The sequence below is a fragment of the Desmodus rotundus genome, chromosome 9, assembly GCF_022682495.2.
Source record: "Desmodus rotundus isolate HL8 chromosome 9, HLdesRot8A.1, whole genome shotgun sequence".
In the NCBI taxonomy this organism is placed as follows: domain Eukaryota; kingdom Metazoa; phylum Chordata; class Mammalia; order Chiroptera; family Phyllostomidae; genus Desmodus; species Desmodus rotundus.
This window is the reverse complement of record NC_071395.1, coordinates 106,550,702-106,575,985: the sequence shown is the minus strand read 5'-3', so window position 1 is coordinate 106,575,985 and position 25,284 is coordinate 106,550,702. Positions and strand designations below refer to the sequence as shown.

The following is a 25,284-nucleotide window of genomic DNA, read 5'->3' as shown; positions in this document are numbered from 1 at the left end:
ACTTGGCAGCTGGGAGAAAAAGCCAGGTAAAGTGGGATGTGAGGCAGGAGTGCCCGGGGAGGGGAGGGGAGGGGAGGGGAGGGGAGGGGAGGGGAAGAAGAGGAGGAATTCCTGACTGTTCACCTCATAGGCCTGGCAACGGAAATGGAGAGAATACACGTTACAGCGCTCGGCCCAGGGGGCTGGCACTGGGAAGGGCTCGGGCAACACCTGCGATCAGGCTTTCTGTGCTGCAGGGTGAAATGACCGATTGGGTTTCAGTCTTAACGTCCCTGATACCTTCTAGCTTTTCTGAGGTCAGATATATGACACCGCGCCCCCCAACTAAACTGAAGCCCTGTTAGGAAGGAGAACGGGAAAGGTAAGTGCCGACCGGGTAGCCGGCAGTCTTTGCCACAGAGGGGAACTTGGAGGGGCGGGCGGAGCAGCTGAACGCTTTGACCGGCCTCGACGTCCGGAGCATCCCCAGCAGTCACCCCAGTCCTCTCTGGTGTTCTGCCACCCCTGGCCGGATCTTCCCCCACCTTCCCCCCGGTTCCGGCCAGCGGCCTCCTCCCTGGGCATCGTTTATTCACTCAAACGTTGACCGAGCACCTACTATATATGCCCGGCCCTGGGCTAGCGCTGGGATCTAGACGTAAGTGCTGGTGAAGTCCCCGCCCTCGGTGACCTCTGATTTCCGTGAGGGAGATAAAGGATCGCCCCCAAAGGGTGGTGAGTGGTGTACTTGAACTACGCACGGTCTGGGGTGAAATACATAGGTGAGGGAGAGGGGGAGGGAAACGATGTGCGGAGCCCAGGATATGGTTCATTCACAGAAGCGCCGACAGACGACGGTGCTAGAGTTGGGGAGAACGCCTCCAGCTGCCCTGCCGGGGTCTTCCCACATGGCGCGCCCCCCTCCCGGGCCTTTCGCTCCCCTGACGCACAACGAGCCCCTCATCCGACAGCGGACCAAACCGCACACAGTACAGTCTGGGCTTTTCTGGCGACTGTCTTGAGACTTGCCTACCGATTTTTTTTCCCTTCGGGAAAATTCTCTGCCCACAGCCCCTTTCTACAGGCCTCTCTTGCCGCCCAGCCCTAAACCCCTTAGGTTCTGTCCTTTCCGTTTGTACCTCGACCTCCCAGCTGAGGTTCAGAGGCGCCAGCCGCCGCCTGGGAGAAGAGTCGGCCCGCCGTAGCCACGCCTCCCGGTGGGCGGGAAAGGGCGGGCATGCAAATTAAATGGCGGTGTTGCACCGAGAAGGACGGTGCAACAACAGACATAAAATTTCTCTCTAAATGATAGAGAATTTAAAAATCGGCACAGAGTTTACTATCTGGTGATGCTGTGGTGCTGCCAAAGAAGCAAAGGGAGTGAGACCTCGACTGCCGGTGACCTGGCTCACCATGAGTTAAGTAGGGGTGGCAGGAGGAGGGTGCCGGCGGGGACAGAGCAGCCGGTATCGCTTCTCGGCCTTTTGGCTAAGATCAAGTGTAGTATCTGTTCTTATCAGTTTAATATCTGATACGTCCTCTATCCGAGGACATTATATTAAATGGATTTTTGGAGCTGGGAGATGGAATAGGAGCTTGCTCCGTCCACTCCACGCATCGACCCGGTATTGCAGTACTTCCGGGAACGGTGCACCCCCCCCCCCTACGGGGGGACAAAAACTTTCTGTTTCTAAGAGGAGACCGTGGTTCTTTCCCCACTGTAGCAGTCAGCTGTTTGCTCTTAAGCGGCCTTTTGAGAGTGCTGGGGAAAATCAGTCTTCTTTTTCTTTCAAAAAGAGCTTAGAAGGCTGACTCTTTGTCTTCCCCCCCCCCCCCCCCTCGTCCTGTGCTGGGTGTGGGGAGGCCTGGTTCCCGTAGCTGTGTGGTTGGAAGCCCCGTAAGCCGCACGGGGGGAGAGTAAGAGGGAGCAAGAGCTATCTACGTATCCCTCAGTCCCGTGCCTTCACTCTTAACTCCCCTGCTCCCGGCTCTTCCGCCCTGTGGGTCTCCTTCTGCCCTTTGCTGCGGGCTTTTGGCTTTTGGTGACCACTGAGCAGCGATGTTTGGGCCCCGCCAGCCTAAGGTCCGCAGGCTGCGGGAGAAGTGCCCCCGGAACTGGGGCTCTTGGCCTGGGTTGTGGTCGAGCGACCTGCCACATGTGGAGGACATCCGCGGGGCACGGCCTGGGTCTTGTCTAGGGCCGTCAAGCAGATGCGGTCGGCCATCTTGGTGGCATACCTTCCACCCGTCCGCCGCCATGAGCCTGCTGACCTGTGTGCAGCCGCCAGGACCAATCTCATCACACCCTAGCCCAGGTAGAAGCAGGTAACGCGGCTGCCCGTGTCAACGAGTGCCTGCCGCCTGACGTTGGGCCTCCTATTTAGATGACGTCCATCCGGTCCCTCCAGGTAGCCCTGACCTCGCTCTGCCACACCCCTACAGTCCAGGACAAAACAGGACAATGAGGTCCCACCGATAGGTAAGGAAGGAGAAGCCGTTCTTCCAGATCGACGGCAGCGTTGAGCCACCTTGGCCGCATGCGTCGGCATCTCCTGGTGGCCCGTTGAGATCGTGGTGGTGTCCCAGCACCACCGCACAGCACCGGAACTCCAGTCGCAGGGACCGGGCCGAAGCTGGCTCACCTCAGAGCCACCAGGGGCCTTGGCGCTCTCCAGAGTGTCCAGTAAAGACGCCGCCGCCTCGGGGCTGCTTACTCTGGGCCCACGCCAGTCTTCAACCCGCTCCTGCAAATCCACGTGTGAGTCGGCTTATGATCACCCCGCACCGTGGGCACTCAGTGAACAGTGTGGACTTGAGGGGACGACGGAGTCCCCGGTTCTGTCGCAGACGGGAGGCCACTCAGTCCCGAGAGGAGGCCTTTGGGCCCGTGTGGGACTATGTTGAGGGCAAGTCCCCCTACCTTCCTGCTTGTGTTGCCCCCCTGCCCACCAAATTTGTTGGGGATGTCGAGACCGATGACCGCCCACGCACCAAGAGGGTATGAAAGGTGTGTAACACAGCACGGGCCTTTCTGGGGGGAGCAGGTTTGAAAGTGGCCTGAGAGACAGGAGCGGAGCCTGGGCTGGTGTCTTGGGGGTGGTGAGCGGAGGTGCTGGAGCAAGGGGCTCTCAGCAGCTTGCCCAGCCTGTTGGGCGGGAGGGGAAGAGGAAGAGGGGAGGCCGCAAAGCTGTCAGCAGTCAAATGTCCCCAGGAAGTCAGACTCTTATCACACGCGGCGAGCTGCTTTCTCCTCTATGCAACGGGGAAATGGGAAGGCGCTTTCCTCAGCCACGGTTACCTCCCTGTGACCCTGCCTTCCACCATGGACAGTCAACAAACTCCCCTGGATCAGAGACTGATGGCCCACCGGCCGGGTCTTCGAAATACGGGGAGGAGGCTGTGGGGAGGGTGGAGTCTGTCGAGCAGGCCACGCCTCCTGGGGGCAAAAGGCGGGGCATGCAGATCAGGAATGGCTGTTCTGCGCTGGAACGAGGGATCTGCCAGGGATATAGGATTTCTGGTTAAAAATGTAGAGTGCAAAAAATCTGCCCAAGAGTCTGGTGACATCCGCAGTACTGTGGGCGACGCGAAGAAATCAGACAAGGAATGAGGCTTAGGGTTCTCACCGTGAGTTGAACATACGGGACACGAGGAGGGTGCCGGCGGGGGCAGAGCAGCCGGTATCGCTTCTCGGCCTTTTGGCTAAGATCAAGTGTAGTATCTGTTCTTATCAGTTTAATATCTGATACGTCCTCTATCCGAGGACAACATACTAAATGGATTTTTGGAGCTGGGAGGTGGAATAGGAGCTTGCTCCGTCCACTCCACGCATCGACCCGGTATTGCAGTACTTCCGGGAACGGTGCACCCCCTCGGGGGAATCGAGTTGTTGTTAAATGTCAGCTTCTGTGGGATTGGGACTGAGTGGTGTCTTTTTTTCCTCTCGCCATCGGCGGCAGTCTTGTGAGTTCCGGCCGGCGCGCAATCTGTGTGGGCCCGGTGGGTCTGAGCTCTTCTCCTCTCCCCAGCGTCGCCAGGGGATGCCAGCGTGAGGGGGCACTGTGCTACGTGAAACACCCCAAGCAGAGATGCTTCGGTGTATCCCTCATCTTCACGGTCTAGGAGTCTTGGAAGCCTCACAGAAAACTTCTGGGCCCTGGCTGGGTAGCTCTGTTGTTACAGCATACAAATTCTGTATGACCCGTGTTTGCTTGACAGCTGAGCTACCTAGCCAGGACTGATGTGTGTTTTTAACCCATGGTCCTGTTGTGTTGAGAATGTTACCTCGCTTCTGTGGGCTTCTTCCTAAAATACTCGTAACTTCAGTATAACCATGAGGAAAACATCAGACAGATCCACAATTTAAAACATCCTGCCCTGGCCCTGGCTGGGGCTCAGTGGATTGAGCACGGGCGACCCTTTGGTCGATTCCCAGTCTGGGTATATGCCCAGTAGGGGGCGCATGAGAGGCAACCTCACATTGATGTTTCTCTCCCTCACTTCCTCTCTTTCTCTAAAAGTTAGATAAATAAAACCTCCTAAAGTAAAATAAAAACATCCTATGAAATGTCTTTAGTGTTCCTCAATACTGTCAAGGTCATGCCAAGGTCAAAACAAAAAAGTTTGAGAAACTATCACCACACAGAGTAGCCTAAGGAGACGTGGCAACTAGATGTAATGTGCTATCAAACATTGTAAAGTCACACGTTTGTTTTTTAAAAAAACAAAATCGGCACTGGCCCTGGCCCGGTGGTTGGTTAGTGTCCTCCTGATGACTATGCTTTCACGACATCAATTTGTTGTTTCTCATGCTCTCTCCCCCTTCTCTCTCTAAAGTCAATTTTTAAAAATATCAACACTGGTGTGGCTCAGTCAGTGCATTGAGTCCGTGCCTGTGAACCTAGGGGTCACCGGGTCGGCCCCCAGTTGGGGGTGAGCGAGAGGCAACCACACAGGATGATTCTCTCCCTCTCTTTCTCTCTCCCTTACCCTCCCTCTAAAAATAAATTTAAAAAATCTTTAAAAAAATATTATATATATATATTATATATATATAATACAGAGTCCTACCCAGGCTGGTGTTGCTGGTTCAATTCCCAGTAAGGGCACATGTTGTGGCGGGCGGGTAGCCCAGGTCCCTGGTGGGGCCATGTGAGAGGCAACCATAGATTGATGTTTCTCTCCCTTTCTTTCTCCTTCCCTTTCTCTCTGTCTGTAAATAAATAAATAAACCTTTTAAAAAAAATTCCATAGTCCCAAGTCTGGCATTAATCATCATTCCTATTTCCAAATTCTTTTGATACATTTTTCCAAAATAATTTCCTATATGCATTTACAGTTAGGTCCATACCATAATGTTTTTCGTAACTACTATTTAGTGGCTGTGTAACATTCTATCAATATGTACCAAAACATTTCTGATAGCCTGGAAGAGAATCTATTTGTAAGCAAAGCTGTTTTATACATTGAAATTATTTCCTTTTGATATATATGTTCAGAGAGGGGGAAGGGAGGGAGACAGAGGGAGAGAAACATCGATGTACAAAAGACACATCAGTTGGTTACCTTCTGCTAGCCACCAACAGGGGACATGGCCCATAACCCAGGCATGTGCCCTGACTGAGAATCAAACTGGCCGGCACTCAAGTCCTGTTGAGCCATACCAGCCAGGGCTGGGTTTTTTATTGCAAAATTGGCAGTAATCAGCATCCTTGAAACTACTCTTTCCACTACCACTGGGAGCCGTCCTGCCTGCACTGTAGCCTTTTGTCCCACAGGTAGGGCTGAGTGAAAAGGCCTCGGGGACATGAGTCACTAAGGAGGCAGAACATAGTGGCTCTGAGGCAGGGGCTGCCAGAAGGAGCACAGCCCCTGCCTCACTCACTTCCCCCTGCTTGGTGCAGACAGATGACTGGTAAGCCAATGACGGTTGAGACCCCAGGGGTGGTGGCCAACCTAAGACAGGCACAGTTGTGATGGTCCATCAGGGAAGGACTTAGGGGTCTTCAGAGAAGGGGCAGAAAGACCCTCACCTCTTGGCTTTGTCATAGCCTGAGTCCTCAGTCTTTCTGTAAAGTTGCCTAGTCTCTCGGCTGCTTAGCTTAGCCTGGCAACTATGCCAGAGGCAGCTGCAAACTTGTACTGGAACAGATGGCTCCTCAGGTGAATCTGGACAGAGGAAGACTATACATTGTTTCCTTTGAGGTTTGCTCTGCCCTGTTGCTATGAAACAGACACTTGAGCTAAAGCCAATCCTGACCAGAGACAATCCCTGTGTTTCTTCAACTATTATCTGTAAATGATGTCAGTTTTTCATGGCTGCAGCTTTTTGGACACTGGTTGATGATTTTATGTGCATACTGTGTATGTCTGGGTGAGCTGAACCCAATAAAATCACAGGGAAGAAGGTGTCCAGGACCTATCTCCTTTGAGGGACTGATCACCTTTCCTCCCCCCGCAGACCGCGCATTGGGCATTTTTATTCTCATCTGCAATGACATGGGGGAGCTCTGCTGGCAGAGCCCCCCCATCATAAGTTTTCAAGCAAGTTAAGAAGAGTTCCCATTAATTTTTTACATTCGATGGGAGCAGTTGATAGAATTTTGAGGTGTGCTCAGCTGAGAACTACAGTTAAATCACTAAGAAACAGAGGTGGTGGTATTATTTACAAGGCAGGCCAACACAGATTGAGGTCTTTGTATGTGGGAATCATGTTTTCCAGTGAATGACAATTCTTACCTGTGTTAGTGACACAATCTGGTGTTCATTTTTCATGTTCCTCTGGGAATAAATACCCACTATCCAGTTTCCTTGCAGCTGCTAATTGGCAGTGGGAAAGTGTTGGATAATGAATCACAAAAGTTTTTTTTTAATTTTTGATTTGAGGGGGGAGAGAAAGGTGAGAAACATTGCTTTGTTGTAGCACTTATTTATGCAGTCATTGGTTGATTGATTGGCTCTTATATGTGCCTGACCAGGACCACCACCCCCAGCTTGGTGTTTGGGGACCCCTCGGTGTTTGGCAGGACTCTGATTTTTAAAAACTTAAGTAGGGACTTAATTTTTGGCTACTTGCCAAAACGGCACCATGAAGAATTCAAGCGTGCAAAAATGGGTCATGCTGGTTTAAAATATATATATATATAATATATATATATAATATTTTTTTAAAGATTTTTTAAATTTATTTTTAGAGGGAGGGTAAGGGAGAGAGAAAGAGAGGGAGAGAATCATCCTGTGTGGTTGCCTCTCGCTCACCCCCAACTGGGGGCCGACCCGGTGACCCCTAGGTTCACAGGCACGGACTCAATGCACTGACTGAGCCACACCAGTGTTGATATTTTTAAAAATTGACTTTAGAGAGAGAAGGGGGAGAGAGCATGAGAAACAACAAATTGATGTCGTGAAAGCATAGTCATCAGGAGGACACTAACCAACCACCGGGCCAGGGCCAGTGCCGATTTTGTTTTTTTAAAAAACAAACGTGTGACTTTACAATGTTTGATAGCACATTACATCTAGTTGCCACGTCTCCTTAGGCTACTCTGTGTGGTGATAGTTTCTCAAACTTTTTTGTTTTGACCTTGGCATGACCTTGACAGTATTGAGGAACACTAAAGACATTTCATAGGATGTTTTTATTTTACTTTAGGAGGTTTTATTTATCTAACTTTTAGAGAAAGAGAGGAAGTGAGGGAGAGAAACATCAATGTGAGGTTGCCTCTCATGCGCCCCCTACTGGGCATATACCCAGACTGGGAATCGACCAAAGGGTCGCCCGTGCTCAATCCACTGAGCCCCAGCCAGGGCCAGGGCAGGATGTTTTAAATTGTGGATCTGTCTGATGTTTTCCTCATGGTTATACTGAAGTTACGAGTATTTTAGGAAGAAGCCCACAGAAGCGAGGTAACATTCTCAACACAACAGGACCATGGGTTAAAAACACACATCAGTCCTGGCTAGGTAGCTCAGCTGTCAAGCAAACACGGGTCATACAGAATTTGTATGCTGTAACAACAGAGCTACCCAGCCAGGGCCCAGAAGTTTTCTGTGAGGCTTCCAAGACTCCTAGACCGTGAAGATGAGGGATACACCGAAGCATCTCTGCTTGGGGTGTTTCACGTAGCACAGTGCCCCCTCACGCTGGCATCCCCTGGCGACGCTGGGGAGAGGAGAAGAGCTCAGACCCACCGGGCCCACACAGATTGCGCGCCGGCCGGAACTCACAAGACTGCCGCCGATGGCGAGAGGAAAAAAAGACACCACTCAGTCCCAATCCCACAGAAGCTGACATTTAACAACAACTCGATTCCCCCGAGGGGGTGCACCGTTCCCGGAAGTACTGCAATACCGGGTCGATGCGTGGAGTGGACGGAGCAAGCTCCTATTCCACCTCCCAGCTCCAAAAATCCATTTAATATGTTGTCCTCGGATAGAGGACGTATCAGATATTAAACTGATAAGAACAGATACTACACTTGATCTTAGCCAAAAGGCCGAGAAGCGATACCGGCTGCTCTGCCCCCGCCGGCACCCTCCTCGTGTCCCGTATGTTCAACTCACGGTGAGAACCCTAAGCCTCATTCCTTGTCTGATTTCTTCGCGTCGCCCACAGTACTGCGGATGTCACCAGACTCTTGGGCAGATTTTTTGCACTCTACATTTTTAACCAGAAATCCTATATCCCTGGCAGATCCCTCGTTCCAGCGCAGAACAGCCATTCCTGATCTGCATGCCCCGCCTTTTGCCCCCAGGAGGCGTGGCCTGCTCGACAGACTCCACCCTCCCCACAGCCTCCTCCCCGTATTTCGAAGACCCGGCCGGTGGGCCATCAGTCTCTGATCCAGGGGAGTTTGTTGACTGTCCATGGTGGAAGGCAGGGTCACAGGGAGGTAACCGTGGCTGAGGAAAGCGCCTTCCCATTTCCCCGTTGCATAGAGGAGAAAGCAGCTCGCCGCGTGTGATAAGAGTCTGACTTCCTGGGGACATTTGACTGCTGACAGCTTTGCGGCCTCCCCTCTTCCTCTTCCCCTCCCGCCCAACAGGCTGGGCAAGCTGCTGAGAGCCCCTTGCTCCAGCACCTCCGCTCACCACCCCCAAGACACCAGCCCAGGCTCCGCTCCTGTCTCTCAGGCCACTTTCAAACCTGCTCCCCCCAGAAAGGCCCGTGCTGTGTTACACACCTTTCATACCCTCTTGGTGCGTGGGCGGTCATCGGTCTCGACATCCCCAACAAATTTGGTGGGCAGGGGGGCAACACAAGCAGGAAGGTAGGGGGACTTGCCCTCAACATAGTCCCACACGGGCCCAAAGGCCTCCTCTCGGGACTGAGTGGCCTCCCGTCTGCGACAGAACCGGGGACTCCGTCGTCCCCTCAAGTCCACACTGTTCACTGAGTGCCCACGGTGCGGGGTGATCATAAGCCGACTCACACGTGGATTTGCAGGAGCGGGTTGAAGACTGGCGTGGGCCCAGAGTAAGCAGCCCCGAGGCGGCGGCGTCTTTACTGGACACTCTGGAGAGCGCCAAGGCCCCTGGTGGCTCTGAGGTGAGCCAGCTTCGGCCCGGTCCCTGCGACTGGAGTTCCGGTGCTGTGCGGTGGTGCTGGGACACCACCACGATCTCAACGGGCCACCAGGAGATGCCGACGCATGCGGCCAAGGTGGCTCAACGCTGCCGTCGATCTGGAAGAACGGCTTCTCCTTCCTTACCTATCGGTGGGACCTCATTGTCCTGTTTTGTCCTGGACTGTAGGGGTGTGGCAGAGCGAGGTCAGGGCTACCTGGAGGGACCGGATGGACGTCATCTAAATAGGAGGCCCAACGTCAGGCGGCAGGCACTCGTTGACACGGGCAGCCGCGTTACCTGCTTCTACCTGGGCTAGGGTGTGATGAGATTGGTCCTGGCGGCTGCACACAGGTCAGCAGGCTCATGGCGGCGGACGGGTGGAAGGTATGCCACCAAGATGGCCGACCGCATCTGCTTGACGGCCCTAGACAAGACCCAGGCCGTGCCCCGCGGATGTCCTCCACATGTGGCAGGTCGCTCGACCACAACCCAGGCCAAGAGCCCCAGTTCCGGGGGCACTTCTCCCGCAGCCTGCGGACCTTAGGCTGGCGGGGCCCAAACATCGCTGCTCAGTGGTCACCAAAAGCCAAAAGCCCGCAGCAAAGGGCAGAAGGAGACCCACAGGGCGGAAGAGCCGGGAGCAGGGGAGTTAAGAGTGAAGGCACGGGACTGAGGGATACGTAGATAGCTCTTGCTCCCTCTTACTCTCCCCCCGTGCGGCTTACGGGGCTTCCAACCACACAGCTACGGGAACCAGGCCTCCCCACACCCAGCACAGGACGAGGGGGGGGGGGGGGGGAAGACAAAGAGTCAGCCTTCTAAGCTCTTTTTGAAAGAAAAAGAAGACTGATTTTCCCCAGCACTCTCAAAAGGCCGCTTAAGAGCAAACAGCTGACTGCTACAGTGGGGAAAGAACCACGGTCTCCTCTTAGAAACAGAAAGTTTTTGTCCCCCCGTAGGGGGGGGGGGGTGCACCGTTCCCGGAAGTACTGCAATACCGGGTCGATGCGTGGAGTGGACGGAGCAAGCTCCTATTCCATCTCCCAGCTCCAAAAATCCATTTAATATAATGTCCTCGGATAGAGGACGTATCAGATATTAAACTGATAAGAACAGATACTACACTTGATCTTAGCCAAAAGGCCGAGAAGCGATACCGGCTGCTCTGTCCCCGCCGGCACCCTCCTCCTGCCACCCCTACTTAACTCATGGTGAGCCAGGTCACCGGCAGTCGAGGTCTCACTCCCTTTGCTTCTTTGGCAGCACCACAGCATCACCAGATAGTAAACTCTGTGCCGATTTTTAAATTCTCTATCATTTAGAGAGAAATTTTATGTCTGTTGTTGCACCGTCCTTCTCGGTGCAACACCGCCATTTAATTTGCATGCCCGCCCTTTCCCGCCCACCGGGAGGCGTGGCTACGGCGGGCCGACTCTTCTCCCAGGCGGCGGCTGGCGCCTCTGAACCTCAGCTGGGAGGTCGAGGTACAAACGGAAAGGACAGAACCTAAGGGGTTTAGGGCTGGGCGGCAAGAGAGGCCTGTAGAAAGGGGCTGTGGGCAGAGAATTTTCCCGAAGGGAAAAAAAATCGGTAGGCAAGTCTCAAGACAGTCGCCAGAAAAGCCCAGACTGTACTGTGTGCGGTTTGGTCCGCTGTCGGATGAGGGGCTCGTTGTGCGTCAGGGGAGCGAAAGGCCCGGGAGGGGGGCGCGCCATGTGGGAAGACCCCGGCAGGGCAGCTGGAGGCGTTCTCCCCAACTCTAGCACCGTCGTCTGTCGGCGCTTCTGTGAATGAACCATATCCTGGGCTCCGCACATCGTTTCCCTCCCCCTCTCCCTCACCTATGTATTTCACCCCAGACCGTGCGTAGTTCAAGTACACCACTCACCACCCTTTGGGGGCGATCCTTTATCTCCCTCACGGAAATCAGAGGTCACCGAGGGCGGGGACTTCACCAGCACTTACGTCTAGATCCCAGCGCTAGCCCAGGGCCGGGCATATATAGTAGGTGCTCGGTCAACGTTTGAGTGAATAAACGATGCCCAGGGAGGAGGCCGCTGGCCGGAACCGGGGGGAAGGTGGGGGAAGATCCGGCCAGGGGTGGCAGAACACCAGAGAGGACTGGGGTGACTGCTGGGGATGCTCCGGACGTCGAGGCCGGTCAAAGCGTTCAGCTGCTCCGCCCGCCCCTCCAAGTTCCCCTCTGTGGCAAAGACTGCCGGCTACCCGGTCGGCACTTACCTTTCCCGTTCTCCTTCCTAACAGGGCTTCAGTTTAGTTGGGGGGCGCGGTGTCATATATCTGACCTCAGAAAAGCTAGAAGGTATCAGGGACGTTAAGACTGAAACCCAATCGGTCATTTCACCCTGCAGCACAGAAAGCCTGATCGCAGGTGTTGCCCGAGCCCTTCCCAGTGCCAGCCCCCTGGGCCGAGCGCTGTAACGTGTATTCTCTCCATTTCCGTTGCCAGGCCTATGAGGTGAACAGTCAGGAATTCCTCCTCTTCTTCCCCTCCCCTCCCCTCCCCTCCCCTCCCCTCCCCTCCCCGGGCACTCCTGCCTCACATCCCACTTTACCTGGCTTTTTCTCCCAGCTGCCAAGTAATTGTAGACACCCATAGTCATCACATGGCATAGAGAGATATAGAGGTATAGACACATACATGGACACACAGATATGGAGGCATATTCACACGTATTTGGTCCTCACCCTGATGGTAGGCATTTTGCTGCTCTATCCCGCAGCACCTAGGACAGTGCTCCGCACCTACGTGGCACTTGATAGATACTGGTTGAAGGCACGCATGAGAGACAGCATAGAGAAATGGGCTTAAACCCGCACTTGACACTCATGTCACGCCCCCGGCTCCCTCTCCCACGGCCCCTAGCCAGAGCCGTGTGTACCAAACGGTGGTTGCTCACTAACTCAGTTGCCCCCCCAACCACCCCCGAAAAAGCAACGTCTACCTGTGTCCATTGTCCAATCCCTGCCCAAGCGTGTGACGTGCAGCGGAGGGCTGGGGTAGCAAGAGATAAGCAACAAAAAAACCCCAGCACGCCACGCGGGGCAGTGTTACACTGCGGAGAAGCTAGCCTACAGAGACAGAGTAGGCCAAGGAAAGCCCCAGTAAAGATAGCTCTTGCCCAGTCTATCATTCGTACCTCAAATTTTGTCCCCCGAAGGGGGTGCACCGTTCCCGGAAGTACTGCAATACCGGGTCGATGCGTGGAGTGGACGGAGCAAGCTCCTATTCCATCTCCCAGCTCCAAAAATCCATTTAATATAATGTCCTCGGATAGAGGACGTATCAGATATTAAACTGATAAGAACAGATACTACACTTGATCTTAGCCAAAAGGCCGAGAAGCGATACCAGTTGGCCCGGCCCCGCCGGCATCCCCCTCCTGACACCCCTATTTAACTCACGGTGAGGCCACGTCACCTTCAAGCGAGGTCTCATCTCCCTAGTATCTTGACAGCTACATAGAATACATTAGACCCTGGGAGGGCTTTTCCTTTCGATTTTCTACGTTTTTAACTGAATTTTTATACCCGCTTGGCACGGCCGCGAAGCTGACAACGCGTCCTAATTTGCATGCCCCGCCTTTTCCGTGCGGATCTCCTCCCCTCACCCCTCCCCCCGCCTCCGGACGACCACTGTGCGCATGAGCGGAAACTGAGCTGTGGCCGAGCGCTTCCTTGGTACCAGCTCGCGCCAAATGACTGGACCGAGGCGATTTCCGCGCCTGCGATCCGAGCGGTCGGTGGACGGGAGGTGGAGCCGAGAGGTCCTAGTTCCGACGGAAGCCGGCAGGTCATCGCTCTGAAGACCAGAGGGTTCCCTGGGGCTGGCTCGCTCCAGGCCCACGACTCGGCTGAGACTCGATCCGGCCCTGCAAGGGCTGACTGACTCCCTCCCTGGTCGTCAGGACGCCCTGCTCTGTCGGCTGGGCACTTGGGCAAAACTCCTTCACCTCCCGAGCCTCGGTGTCCCCAGCTGAGAAGTGGGAACCTTAACGCCTACCTTGTGCGGGGGAGAACGTAAATGCAGTTCACGAGGCCACCTTGGTTTAGTCCTCCGGAATGTGGGTCCTCGTGTCCGACGAGGTTCCAGGGAAGTTTCAGGGTCACAGCCGTGACCCTGAAACAGCTGCTGAGCCTGTATTGTGTCGCGTTGCCCGTAGACAATACAATAGGAAACACTCGTCCTGTCTGGGCCAGGCTTTGTGCTGAGTGCTTCGCTCGAGTGTCAAACTCGCAAAGTGGACCTACGGGTGGAGTAGTTGAGACCCAGAGGTCAAGCGGCTTGCCCAAAACCACACGGCTGGTTTAGTGGGAGAGGCGGAATCCGCCCACGACGCCCACAGCGTGGGGCCTGGAGACGAGGCACCGAGAGAGGGAGAGGGGAGAGGGGATGTGTGTCCCGCTCCCTAGGAGAGACGAGTGTCGCTGAGTCTGCCGCCCCCGTCGGGTGTGGCGGCTAAGAGCACAGGCTTCGAAGACCTGGGCCCTCACCCCTGTGAACCTCAATAGGCCTGTGACCCAGTGCTCGCCTCGGCCTGCTCGCTGAACCCTCCGCCTCCCGTACATCCTGGGGGGGGGGGGGGTGGCGGTTAGTAGGCGTCTTCACCAGGAAAAGCGAGACGCGGCCGGCACACAGCGTGTACCTGTGAGAACCGAACCCAGAGGGAAATCCTGCGGGCCGGGCACCTCTGCGGAGCTCAGCCTCCGCATCTAGAAGATGAGAATGTGGACGGCCGGCGCGCAGGCCCCGCTCAGTCAGTCTTCCCTCGCCACCCGGGGCCCCCCTTCTCCGCCACGCGGTGTGTGTTGCTCCAGGGCTCGTAGCGCCTGACGTTTTTATACGTTTACCGGTTCATCGCCTTCTGGCCTAATAGCCAATAGTGTGGGCTCCGGAGAGGGGATCCTCGTCTCTCTTCCCCAGTGCTGAGGACAGTGCCTGGCGTGTACTCGATACTTGGGGTCTTTTGGGATGAATGACTAAATGGATAAATATTAAGTAATGCGATTTGCACGTGTGGAAAGTGAGGTAACAGACCTCGGGGCTCGTGGCAACGAGGAGGCCCAACCAGCAGCTTACCGAACTACCCCCCCTCCCATACCCCGTACTGTGGGCGAACTCGGGCGTCTTCTCGGGGGGGGGGGGGGGGGGGGGGGGGGCTGACGATCGCCTGCTCTTTCCTTCACGGGAACTGGGTGTCCCTACCCGCTGCCCGCTGCCCTTTGATTCCTCGATCTGTTTTGCATCCCATCTCTGTCCCACGGGCTTGGGTAGGTGTCCCGGGATATCAGTTCGGGCGCCGGTCTGACTTTCCTTTTCTCCTGGACGGCTACCCAGTTGTCCCAGCGTCTAGAGGGGATAGCTCATCCCCTCCCCCGTTTCAGAGGCCACCTCTGTCACAGAAGGATGCCATGCCTCAAGGTGCATGTACGGATAGGTGTATCTTTAGACCTATTTCTGAGCTTTTCTTTCAAAGAAATCTCCTGATATCCTGGCTTTGAAAAAACGTTTGGATTTCGACCCATTCTTCCGTTTGCACCTACTCGGTGCCTGCCCCTGGGTGCAACCTGGGACCACACAGCTGAAGGTGACCTTGTCTCTCTGGTCCCCCCGGGGGCCTCTGCCGTGCCCCTCCGCTCCTCTTCTGGCTGCCACTCCACCGCATCCCCTGCTCCCAAGGCTGCTGGGGAAGCCTCTGCCCAGCCGGACAATGTCTGTCCCCCCATGCCAAGGCTGACAACTCCATAGGCTCTTAAAGCGTTCAGTTTGGGGCATCAGAGGGCTGCTGGCTGATGTGCCAGCAGAGGAGGACGGCCTCCTCAGGTCTAGGCCCCACTGTGCCTGTTGTCCCTTGCCCTGAAGCTCCCTGCCTCCACACTTTTACGCTGACCTCTCGGACAGCTTCCTCACGTTCTTTCATCACATCAGCTCTCACAACTAGCTGAAGATAACCTTGTAGGAGAGAAATACCATTTTCCCCCCCAACCTTCTCTTCCTCCTCTCTGACCTTTCCTTTCCTCAATGCTCTCATTCTCTCCTCTGCCCCAGGTATAAAACAAAAGCATTCAGTTTGAAGGTATACACTAATGCCCTGGCTGGTGTAGCTCAGTGGACTGAGCTTGGTCTGCAAAGTAAAAGATCACCAGTTCAATTCCCCACCAGGGCACAAGCCTGGGTTGCTGGGTAGGTTCCTAGTGGGAGCCTGTGAGGGACAACCACATGTTAATGTTTTTCTCCCTCTCCTTTTCACTCCCTTCCCCTCTCTCTAAAAATAAATAAATAAATTTGAAAAAGAAAAAGAAAAGTGTACACTTCTATGACTAGCAACAGAACTAGATCAGGTCAGTCTGTCTGACTTTGCAGTGGGGAGGGAGCCTTTTTTTTCTAGCAACAGCCAGCAAAGTTAGGGGTACATATGCTCTGCATTTTTAAGATTTTATATATGTTTGCAGAGAAAGGAAGAGAGGGAGAGAAACTCTGTCACACCCCCAGCTGGGTACCTGGCCTGCAACCCAGGCAGGTACCCTGACCAGTAATTGAACCAGCGATCTTTAGGTTTGCGGAAGGACACCCGACCCACTGAGCCATACCAGTCAGGGTATATGACCTGTTTTACTTTAAAACGATTTCAAAGTGGGACATTTTGCCCCAGCCTTGCTGCTCAAAACGTGGCATTGACCAGCAGCATCACCTGGGAGCATGTTAAAAATGCAGAACTGCCCTGGCCAGGTAGCTCAGTTGGTTAGACCATCATCCTGATGCACGAGGTTGTGGGGGGATTCCCAGTAAGCACACATACAGGAAGCAACAATGAATGCATAAATAAGTGAAACAACAAATTGATGTCTCTCTCTCTCTCAAATCAATTAAAAGAAAGAAAACAACCCCGACAAAACCATGGCCCTCAGATCTACTGTCAGAATCTGATTTTTAACAAACTCTCCTAGAGCGCATATGCATATACATTAAAATTTGAGAAGCGTTCTGCTACCGGACTTGGTGGCTAAAGGAGGGAGAAGCAGCAAATATATTTTTCAGGATCTCAATGCCCACTATCAGTAACTGGAACCCAATTTCTCACCACTTTTCTCACTCTTATAAGTCTCTGCCCAGTCTGCAAAGCAGTTTCTAGAATCTCCTGGTGGTGAGAGACAGAGAAAAGGGCCCATTACATGCGAGCTTAATTGTTCTTTCTTTGTGAGTTGTGACTAGGGGGCTCCAAAATCTATGGGATGGGAAGAGAGCTGTGGATGGGATAATAAAAAAGCATAGAAAAAACTGGGTTGCCAAGGGTTATTAATTGGCTTCCCTTTAATGTTTCTTGAGACATGCACAAAGAATGGATTCTTTCTTTTTACAATATTTTACTTTTTATTTTTAGAGAGGGGAAGGAAGGGAGAAAGAGCGGGAGAGAAACATCAATGTGTGGTTGCCTCTTGAGTGCCCCCTACTGGGGACTAGCTGTCAACCCAGGCACGTGCCCTTATTTGGAATCAACCCAGTTCACAGGCCAGCACTCAGAGAATGGACTCTTTTTTTTAACAGAGCTTTGGGGTTGTTAGACTGCATTTCTTTGACACACAGTGTTACTCCAGTCCTGAGAACCTGGAATTGAACCTATGAACCTGGAACATATGGTTTCCCAAGAGTTACATATGGCGGAAGTTGAGGGAGTGTATATGGACCAGGAGAATGCTTGCCCCACACTCTCCTCATCCTCAATGTACCCAGGGTCCTGGGGCTAAAACATAAGAATTTGTGGGCTGGAGAGCAAGTTCCAGGGCCAGCTAGACTGGATCTGTGAAACTAGTTAGACTCAAGAAGAAGAATGAAACTAAAATTTTAAGGAGCCCCCAAACTTCCACTCAACCAAGAACTGGGCTTCGAACTTCCTTGGCATTATTAAACAGCCACTGGTGTACCGGCAAATCTTCTTTCTTTTTGTTGTTTTTTTTTAAGATTTTATTTATTTTTTAGAGAGAGGGGAAGGGAAGGAGAAAGAGAGGAAGAGAAGAAAAGAGTGGTTGCCACCTGCCCACTGGGGACCTGGCCTGCAACCCAGGCATGTCGAGGCATGTACCCCCACCAGGAATCAAATCAGTGACCTTTTGGTTCACAGGCCGTCACTCAATCCACTGAGCCACACCAGCCAGGGCTCTTTCTTTCTTATTATAAAAACATTTATTGGCTCCAGAAAGAGAGAAGACGGGAGAGAAAGAAACATTAGCCCATCGCTCCACCTTCCCACCAGTTGACTCTCTTATGTGCCCCGACCAGGGATCGACCCCTCGACCTTGGCACATCAGGACAACGCTCCAACCAACTGAACCACCAGGCCAGGGCAAATCCTCACATCTCCTTTCAACAATCCCAAACAAAAAGTGTTATTTATTCAGTTTGACATCTGAAGAAGCTGAGGCTGCAGAGGCTGACGTCCCCAAGTCCTCAGCCTTCTCTCTCTTCCTCCCACAGCACTAAGGGGCTGCTTCCCCTAGATGGCCATTTTATATCTTTATTAAGGGTGGATCCTTATTCCCATTCATTTTGAGAAGTGAGTCAGGCTTTATGATTCCCACTTAACAAACGAGAGAACTGAGTCTCAGAAAAGATTCGAGTTAATCAACCATTCTGGAGATAGATTCGTGTGTGCAGTGGCTGATTTCAAGAAGCTGGAGGCCTTGCTGCTGAGGCCACATTGTGGAAGCCTGGACCCGCATTTAAGAGGCCAACCGGTTTGGGGGCCACTCTGCTCCTGTACTTGCACTTCACCACCCCTAGGGGCACTGTGTCGTCCTCTCATCCAGGACCAATTCCATCTTCACAGCAGCAGGGCCAGCAGGGGGAAGCAGAGAGCAGCAAAGGGGGCCACCGCCCCTCAGAGTGTCTGTGCCTCCCAGCAGCCTGAAGTCATCTGTCCTGTGCTTACTTGCCCTACAAGGAAACCCAGCTTCTGAGATGGAAAGTTCAAGGTCATCCAGATACCGGACGGACAGAGGTTTAGAGCCCAGACATCCTGGGGAGAGCCCCAAGGTGGTCATACTCCATGATTGTGCCCGATTTCATCCACTCCACGATGCACATCTTTTTTACATCTTTATATCTCAGAAACCAGGATGGCCCTGGCCCATACAGCCGGCTGGGCGTCAGTTGATTGGGCGTAGTCCTGACAACCAAAAGGCTTCCAGGTTGGTTCCGGGTCAGGGTACATGCTTGGGTATGGGTTCTGTCCTCGACTGGGGTGCATGCAAGAGGCGAATGACCAATGTTTCTCTCCTGCCTTTCCCCTCTCTCTAGATATAAAAGAAAAAAAAATCTAAAAAAAGAAGAGAAACCAGGATGCATTTTACATTCGATGTCAAGAGAAAACACGGCCAGTCGTTTACATGGCAGCAAGTCTTTTTTTGGTCTTTCTTCCCTTTTTTCCCTTCTTGCTTAGGGGGTACGTAAACCAATGGTGTCTCTCACAATTACCAACATCTTTAATCTGTGGAGTACTGTCATAATAAAAGCCTCGGTTTATCGAATGCTGTGCGTGACATGAATTATTTCCGTTAATCATCACAATACCCCCAGGATGGGGGTATTATCACCCTCACTTTGCAGGTGAGGAAACCGATCAGAGAGACACAGGAACTAGACCACATTGGCACATCTGATAAATGACGCAGCTGGTACTTCACAGGACTTAACCTGGCCCATTGCTTCTAGCTATACTTTGTTCCTTCCACCACAAGCCATTCTAGGTCTTGAATAATAACAAGCTTGCTTTAAAAATGCAAGTGGCTACAATTAGATGATAGCATGGGAAGTTCCCTGAGGGCCAATATCAGTTAGAATCCGGACTGGAAGGGTTAGCATGGGATGTGGAGTAGAATCCTGGAACTGGAGGGAAGTCCTAGGTCTGCAGTGGGGTTGGGGAAAAAGGTGTGCCCGGAACAGGGGTTGGGGGGCCGGAGTGGGGCTCAGAGAGGGAGATGAGAAGGGGCCCTATCTTGGCAGATGCCCCTGGAAACTCCTCCTCTATCCCGAGGACTGGCTCAGAGGCTTGGGCACTTTTCCCTGAATTCAGCCCAGTCCACCTGCCCCACCCTGAGCTTCTCCTGTTCTGATCCCTGTTCTTTCTAGAGTAGGAGAACAAGAGGGAAAACGAGAGAGGAAGGGATGGAAACGAGAACCCACTTCATCCTTTTCACATTTAATTGGGAAGTTGAGTGCCTTTCTCTTCTTCTTATTATCATTTTCCACCTAAATGTTTTTAGAACTAGTTTACATGAAGAGCAATGTCCAGTGAGAAGCCTCAATATCATCTTCTGCATCTGGAAGCCCTTGTCGTCTATGGTTACAGATGGCGCCTGTGGGCGCCAGCAAAGGAGGAAAGAGATCAGCAAAACTCAGGGCCCTGCGGGCTCCTCAGTAGAGCTGCCAGCTGGCCACAGCCCGGCGTCCCTGTGAGCGCGGGCACTTTCCGTGTATTCCATGGGGTCTCCCCACAACCTTCACGAAAGGCTTAGAGACACTGAGGGACCTGCTACGTCCTCCCAGCTCATACGTGACACGACCAGGACTGAACCTGAATCTGAACCTGAACCGGTTTGACTTCAAAGCCCAAGCTGACCCATTCAGGCTCTCCCACTTGAGAGCCTGAATGGACAGGCTCTCCAAGGCACCTGTCCTCTGGTTCAAGGGCTGCTCCCTGCACCCCGTGTGCGAGGCTGGGGCTGCGTATGAAGTCCCTTTTTCCACCTATGCCCTTACCCTGCCCTCAGCCCTGAAGCCAGACTCAGGATCTGCTGTTTCCAGCAAGATTTGTATCTGTGGGTAAAGGTGTGGATGTGTAGGAGGTACATCAATAGTCTACCCAGATCCTGTCCCCAGAAGCTATCTGGGCAGCAGAAAATGATCCTCTCCCCTGGCCACTCCTCATACTGGGGACAGGAGTCAGGTAGGATAGTAAGTAATACCAACCTGCAGCTCAACAAATAATTCCTCTTGTATATTTCTCATCCATTCATCTGTTTGGTCCCGACACCAGTCTTCTGAAGAAGGTAACAAGTAACATCCTTCTGGTTCTACAGGCAAGGAAAGAGCCCAGAGGGGTCAGGCAGGGTCAGAGGGAGAGCTAGACTCTGGACTGGGGCCCTGATTGGAGGTCCTGAGACGAGTGCCCTTTCTAGCCAGCCGCCTGGCAGTTCCTGTGAGAGTTACCTGGACTCGGTATTTTCTTTCCTCCTGGCTCAGCACAGGAGGGGAACTGAGGGAGAGGTAACTCCAGAGACCCTTGGGGAAGGGGTGGGGGGGCGAAGCACAGGACCAGATGAAGATGCTGGAACCCTAGGAAGGGTGGGAGAAAGAAACCAGAGAGAAAAGCCAGCTGACTTCAGAATTGTCCACGGGGCCATTTGAGACTCCGAGCTAATGGTGGAAGGCGTCTGCTGCCTGTTCAGGGCCCTGGAAAGAAAGGCACATTACAGATGTTCCCTGGGAGACTTGGGAGGAATGCCTCCCTCCTCTCCTAGGGGGGGGTCCTGCCCTGTTGTCGTGGTAGTGGCCACATTGTGAGGTGGTTCTAGTGACGGGCACTGGGGTTGGGGTGAGAGGTGGCAGAGGTGGTGGGGCAGTGGGGGGCAGTGGCAGCAGCCCGGGCTGAGCCTGCCCCGTTCCCTGCCTGCGGCCTTCTGCCACCCCTACCATCATGGGCAGTGCTTACCACTGGGAGGCCCGCCGCCGGCAGATGGCTTTGGACCAGAAGAGGTGGCTGATGGCCAAACAAGAGCAGCAGCAACAGCAAGATCAGGTGCATGAGAGGGGTCAAGTTCACCAGGGTCCCAGAATGGGGGAGGGAAGAAACCCCCCCTAGAAGGTTGGGGTTGGGAAACAGGGAGGAGATCAAGGTCTTTTGGTGTACCCTTGGATGAACTCTTTTTAAGAATATTTTATATTTTTAGAGAGGAGAAGAGAGGGAGAAAGAGAGGGAGAGAAACATCAGTGTGTGGTTGCCTCTCGCACACCCCCCACTGGGGACCTGGCCCTCACATGTGCCCTGACTGAGAATCAAACTGGCGACCCTGTGGTTTGCAGGCTGGCACTCAATCCACTGAGCCACACCAGCTGGGGCTGTTGAATGAACTTGTGTGTGTGTGTGTGTGTGTGTGTGTTGGGATGACTCGGCTTTGCTGGGCCCTAGTGGGGACTGAGGGAGCTCAGGCCTGGGAGGTTTTAAAGCCGCGCAGTCCAATAGGGGGGCCACCAGTGTGGGTGCTATCGAGCCCTTGAAATGTGGCCAGTGAGACTGAGGAACTCAATTGAAAACTTTAGACACACTTCATCCATTTAAATGTAAATTTTAAAATAAATACTCAGTTAACATGTTGGAAAGCCTTATGTTTGGAACAACTTGGAAATGTGGATCTACTTTTTCAACCGGAAATCCAATGAAGTCTAAATCTAAATTATTTTTGTTGCAATGCTGTAGCCTAAATAAGATGTGCTATTAAGTGTAAAATGCATGCTGCGTTTTGAATACTCAGTACAAAGACAAAGAATATAAATTATGTGATGTTTTTATCGATTATATATTTGGATGTATGAGGTTAAATAAAATCATTACTAAAATTAGTTTTACCTGTTTCTTCTTACTCTTTGTGTTGCCACAAGAAAATTGAAAATTACGTGTGGCACATATTATATTTCTATTGGACAGTGCTGGGTTGTTTTTTTTTAAGATTTTATTTATTTACTTTCGGAGAGAGGGAAAGGGAAGGAGAAAGAGAGGGAGAGAAACATTGATGTATGAGACAAACATCAGTTGCCTCTCACATGCCCCAAACTGGAGACCTGACCCGCACCCCAGGCCTGTGCCCTGACCTGGAATAGAACCTGCAACCTTCTGGATTGCAGGCCAGCACCCAATCCACTGAGCCACACCGGCCAGTGCTATTTCAAAGCATTTGCACCAAACTATTCTTTATCTTCCTGCACTGCAAAGTTTTTCAGTGCACAGTTCCCAAGCTAGGAGGCAGGTGCTCAGAGGCTGATGTTTCCCAGGCAGGGACTGTGCCGGGGGCACTGGGGGCCCTGTCACCAGAGGAGTGGTTCTTGGGTGTTGTTGTGGGCGAAGGGAGATAGCCCACGCTCTAGCCTCAGCCTCCAGTCCAGGGAGCAGAGGCCCTCGGGTCACCTCTCCCCCTGGATTTGGTTGTCTGGCTCCCACGGTGTCTGGCGGATGGGTGAGTGGGTGGGAGGGAAAAGGATGTCACTTGCCCGGCGCTTCTTGACAGAAACTGAAGAAATCCCAAGAGGAGGGATTCCAGTCTGAGAGACAACCCCAGCCATCTCCAGAGTCACTGCAGGAGGCGCAGCCATCAGTGGCACGATCACAGCCGCCCCCGCCAAAGCCAGCAGCGCAGCCACAGCTGTCCCCACCACAGCCGCCACTGTCCCCGCCACTGACCCCGCCGCTGCCACCACCGCCGCCACCGCCGCCGCCACCACAGACACAGCCGCAGCCACCACCTCAGCCAAGGCAACAAAATGCCCAAGATCCTCTTGTTCAATGTACCTCCATAGGCAGTCACCAGAATCCCCAAAAGGTGGGTCCCCAGCTCGTCTCAGTGGGGACACAACAAGACGGAGGACAAGCCAACTGTCTTAACAACAAATTCCAAGGAGGGCAGAAAATCCCTCAAGATCCTGGTAAATGTGAAGCCTTATCCTAGACCTGTAGTTCAGATGCTCGTTACCCCACCCTCTCCGACCCTCCCAGCACCCTTGGCCTTAACCTGGGGGCCACTCCCTCTGTGTCTGCACCAGCCTAGAGCTGCGAAGAAGGGTGCCAACTTTGGGAGAGGGTGGCTGAGAAGTTGTTAGCTCTTCCTCCAGGGTGAGGGTGGCAGAGGGGGTAAGGGTGGCTAGGAGGTGCCGTGGGAGTTAGAGGCTTAGCAACAGAGACACTGAGCCCTGTGGGGCCTGGAACGGGGAACCACAGGTCCTCGCTGAGAACTTTCAGGGCAGGGCTCAGCCTGTGCCTGGCCCCAGGTGGGGGCCGCCATCTGCCCCCCACTCACGTAGTAAAGAACTTGCCTCTGCCGCGCTCCAGTGTCAGAAACTGCCAGATGTGCAACATGTGCTTTGTCTCATCATCAGGTTTCAGGAAGTCAGCCCAGTCCAGCCCAGATAAGTACACCAGGTACCCACGATTCACGGTGAGATAGGGCGTGAAAGGCAGACTCACTCTGGCTGCGTGTCTGTGTGTGCTTGGGTGTGAGTATGTGTGGAGCCTAGAGAGCTTCCTCAGCGGGAGTGAGTGAGGGGCTGCAATTATTTCTAAAGGTTTTATTAATTTTTTTAGAGAGAGGGAAAGGGAGGGAGAAAAAGATCGATCCATTGCCTCTCGCATGCACCCTGATCTGGGACCAAACCTGCCACCCAGGCATGCGCCCTGACTGAGAATCAAGCTAGAGACATTTGACTTTGCTGGACGCTGCTCAATCGACAGAGCCACACTGTCAGGGCTGATTATTTCAAAGTCACTGCTGGATGGCCCACTCCCCTGTTCCTTACCCCCTAAAAATGTCTAAATAGGGGTCGTGGCTCAGCACTAAGCATCAGTGGAGGGGCTGACAATCTATTTGGAGAGAGAGGACAGGTGCCAGAGAAGCAAACTAAGGAGGCTGTTTGAAGTGCTGAGTCGGGCAGAGGCAGCTGCAGCGGGAGGAAGCCAAGACTGCAAGGCAGCGGGTGGCAATCCCAGTCGGGATCTCCACGCCCCAGTGGCGTGACTTCACGTGTGAACCTCAGCTGCCCCGTCCAGAAATCAGTAACGACAATGCCCCCTCCTTCACAGAGGCTCATGAGTGCTGGCATGTGGCAATGACAAGAGAAGGCATCAGAAGCACTTAGCTGAGCACCTGGCTCATTCCAAACCCTTTTAGGAGGAGGACTGGACTGTTACATTTCACTTTGATTCCTCTGGTCTAAAAAAGCTTAATGTTCTGAAACCAGCCAGCTCAGAGTGTGCTAAGTAACCTGTTCTGCCTCCTTTTTCTTCCTTTTCTCAGTCAATGAATTACATACAGCAGTGGTGACCCAGAGATAAGAGCCTGAGATCCAGCTGTCATCAGTACAAAACAGATAAGCAACCCCAACTTCTCACCACCCAGCAACATCTCCACCCCAAAATCCACCCCGTCCTGATCCGCTCTGGAATAGGAGGCTAGCTGCGAACGAAATGTGATTTATTCCTGGAAAGGAGCGAGACTGGCCAGCTGTGGGACTGGGAGGAGGGGAAGGGGGCAGGAAGACCCACATGAGGGCTGGAGAGGGTGAGAGAAGACAGTGAAAGGCAAGTGCATGCTTCTCTAGGCAAAACCAATGGGAGAGCTTGGCCTTGGCCTCCCAAGTCTACAGCTCTGCTACTGGGCTTTTTGTTTTCCAGTGATAGTTCTGTGGGGGCTTCAAGTATGATTCTGCCAGGAGCCATTGCCCCCACCTCCTAGCCAATGCTTAGAGATACAGCTGCTGGGCCAGGAGGGGTCGCCTCCCGCCAGAGCAGGTGGGGGCAGCAGCAGGAAGAGGTGGCAGACAGGGACCCCCCATCCCAAGTCCAGTGTGATGCCTGGCCCACGGTGGGCATTCAGCTATTGAAAGGCGGAATGGAGCGAGAGAGCTCCGAGTGAAGGGGAGCTAGAGCCTCAGGCACGGGACACCTGGCCCTAGAA

General features: G+C 53.3%; 5 non-coding genes across 5 annotated transcripts; 2 read left to right on the top strand and 3 right to left on the bottom strand.

The window, feature by feature from the left end:
• The first annotated feature begins 1,447 nt into the window (after positions 1-1,447).
• Positions 1,448-1,638, top strand: LOC112298961 (U2 spliceosomal RNA). Its single transcript, XR_002974195.1, has one exon. It is a non-coding gene; the product is annotated as a U2 spliceosomal RNA (small nuclear RNA).
• Positions 1,639-3,661: 2,023 nt separating this feature from the next.
• On the top strand, positions 3,662-3,852 carry LOC128779339 (U2 spliceosomal RNA). Its single transcript, XR_008425245.1, has one exon. It is a non-coding gene; the product is annotated as a U2 spliceosomal RNA (small nuclear RNA).
• Positions 3,853-8,295: 4,443 nt separating this feature from the next.
• LOC112298962 (U2 spliceosomal RNA) lies at positions 8,296-8,486 on the bottom strand. The gene has a single exon (XR_002974196.1). It is a non-coding gene; the product is annotated as a U2 spliceosomal RNA (small nuclear RNA).
• Positions 8,487-10,510: 2,024 nt separating this feature from the next.
• LOC128779338 (U2 spliceosomal RNA) lies at positions 10,511-10,701 on the bottom strand. The gene has a single exon (XR_008425244.1). It is a non-coding gene; the product is annotated as a U2 spliceosomal RNA (small nuclear RNA).
• Positions 10,702-12,726: 2,025 nt separating this feature from the next.
• Positions 12,727-12,917, bottom strand: LOC112298959 (U2 spliceosomal RNA). The gene has a single exon (XR_002974193.1). It is a non-coding gene; the product is annotated as a U2 spliceosomal RNA (small nuclear RNA).
• Between the last annotated feature and the right edge of the window lie 12,367 nt (positions 12,918-25,284).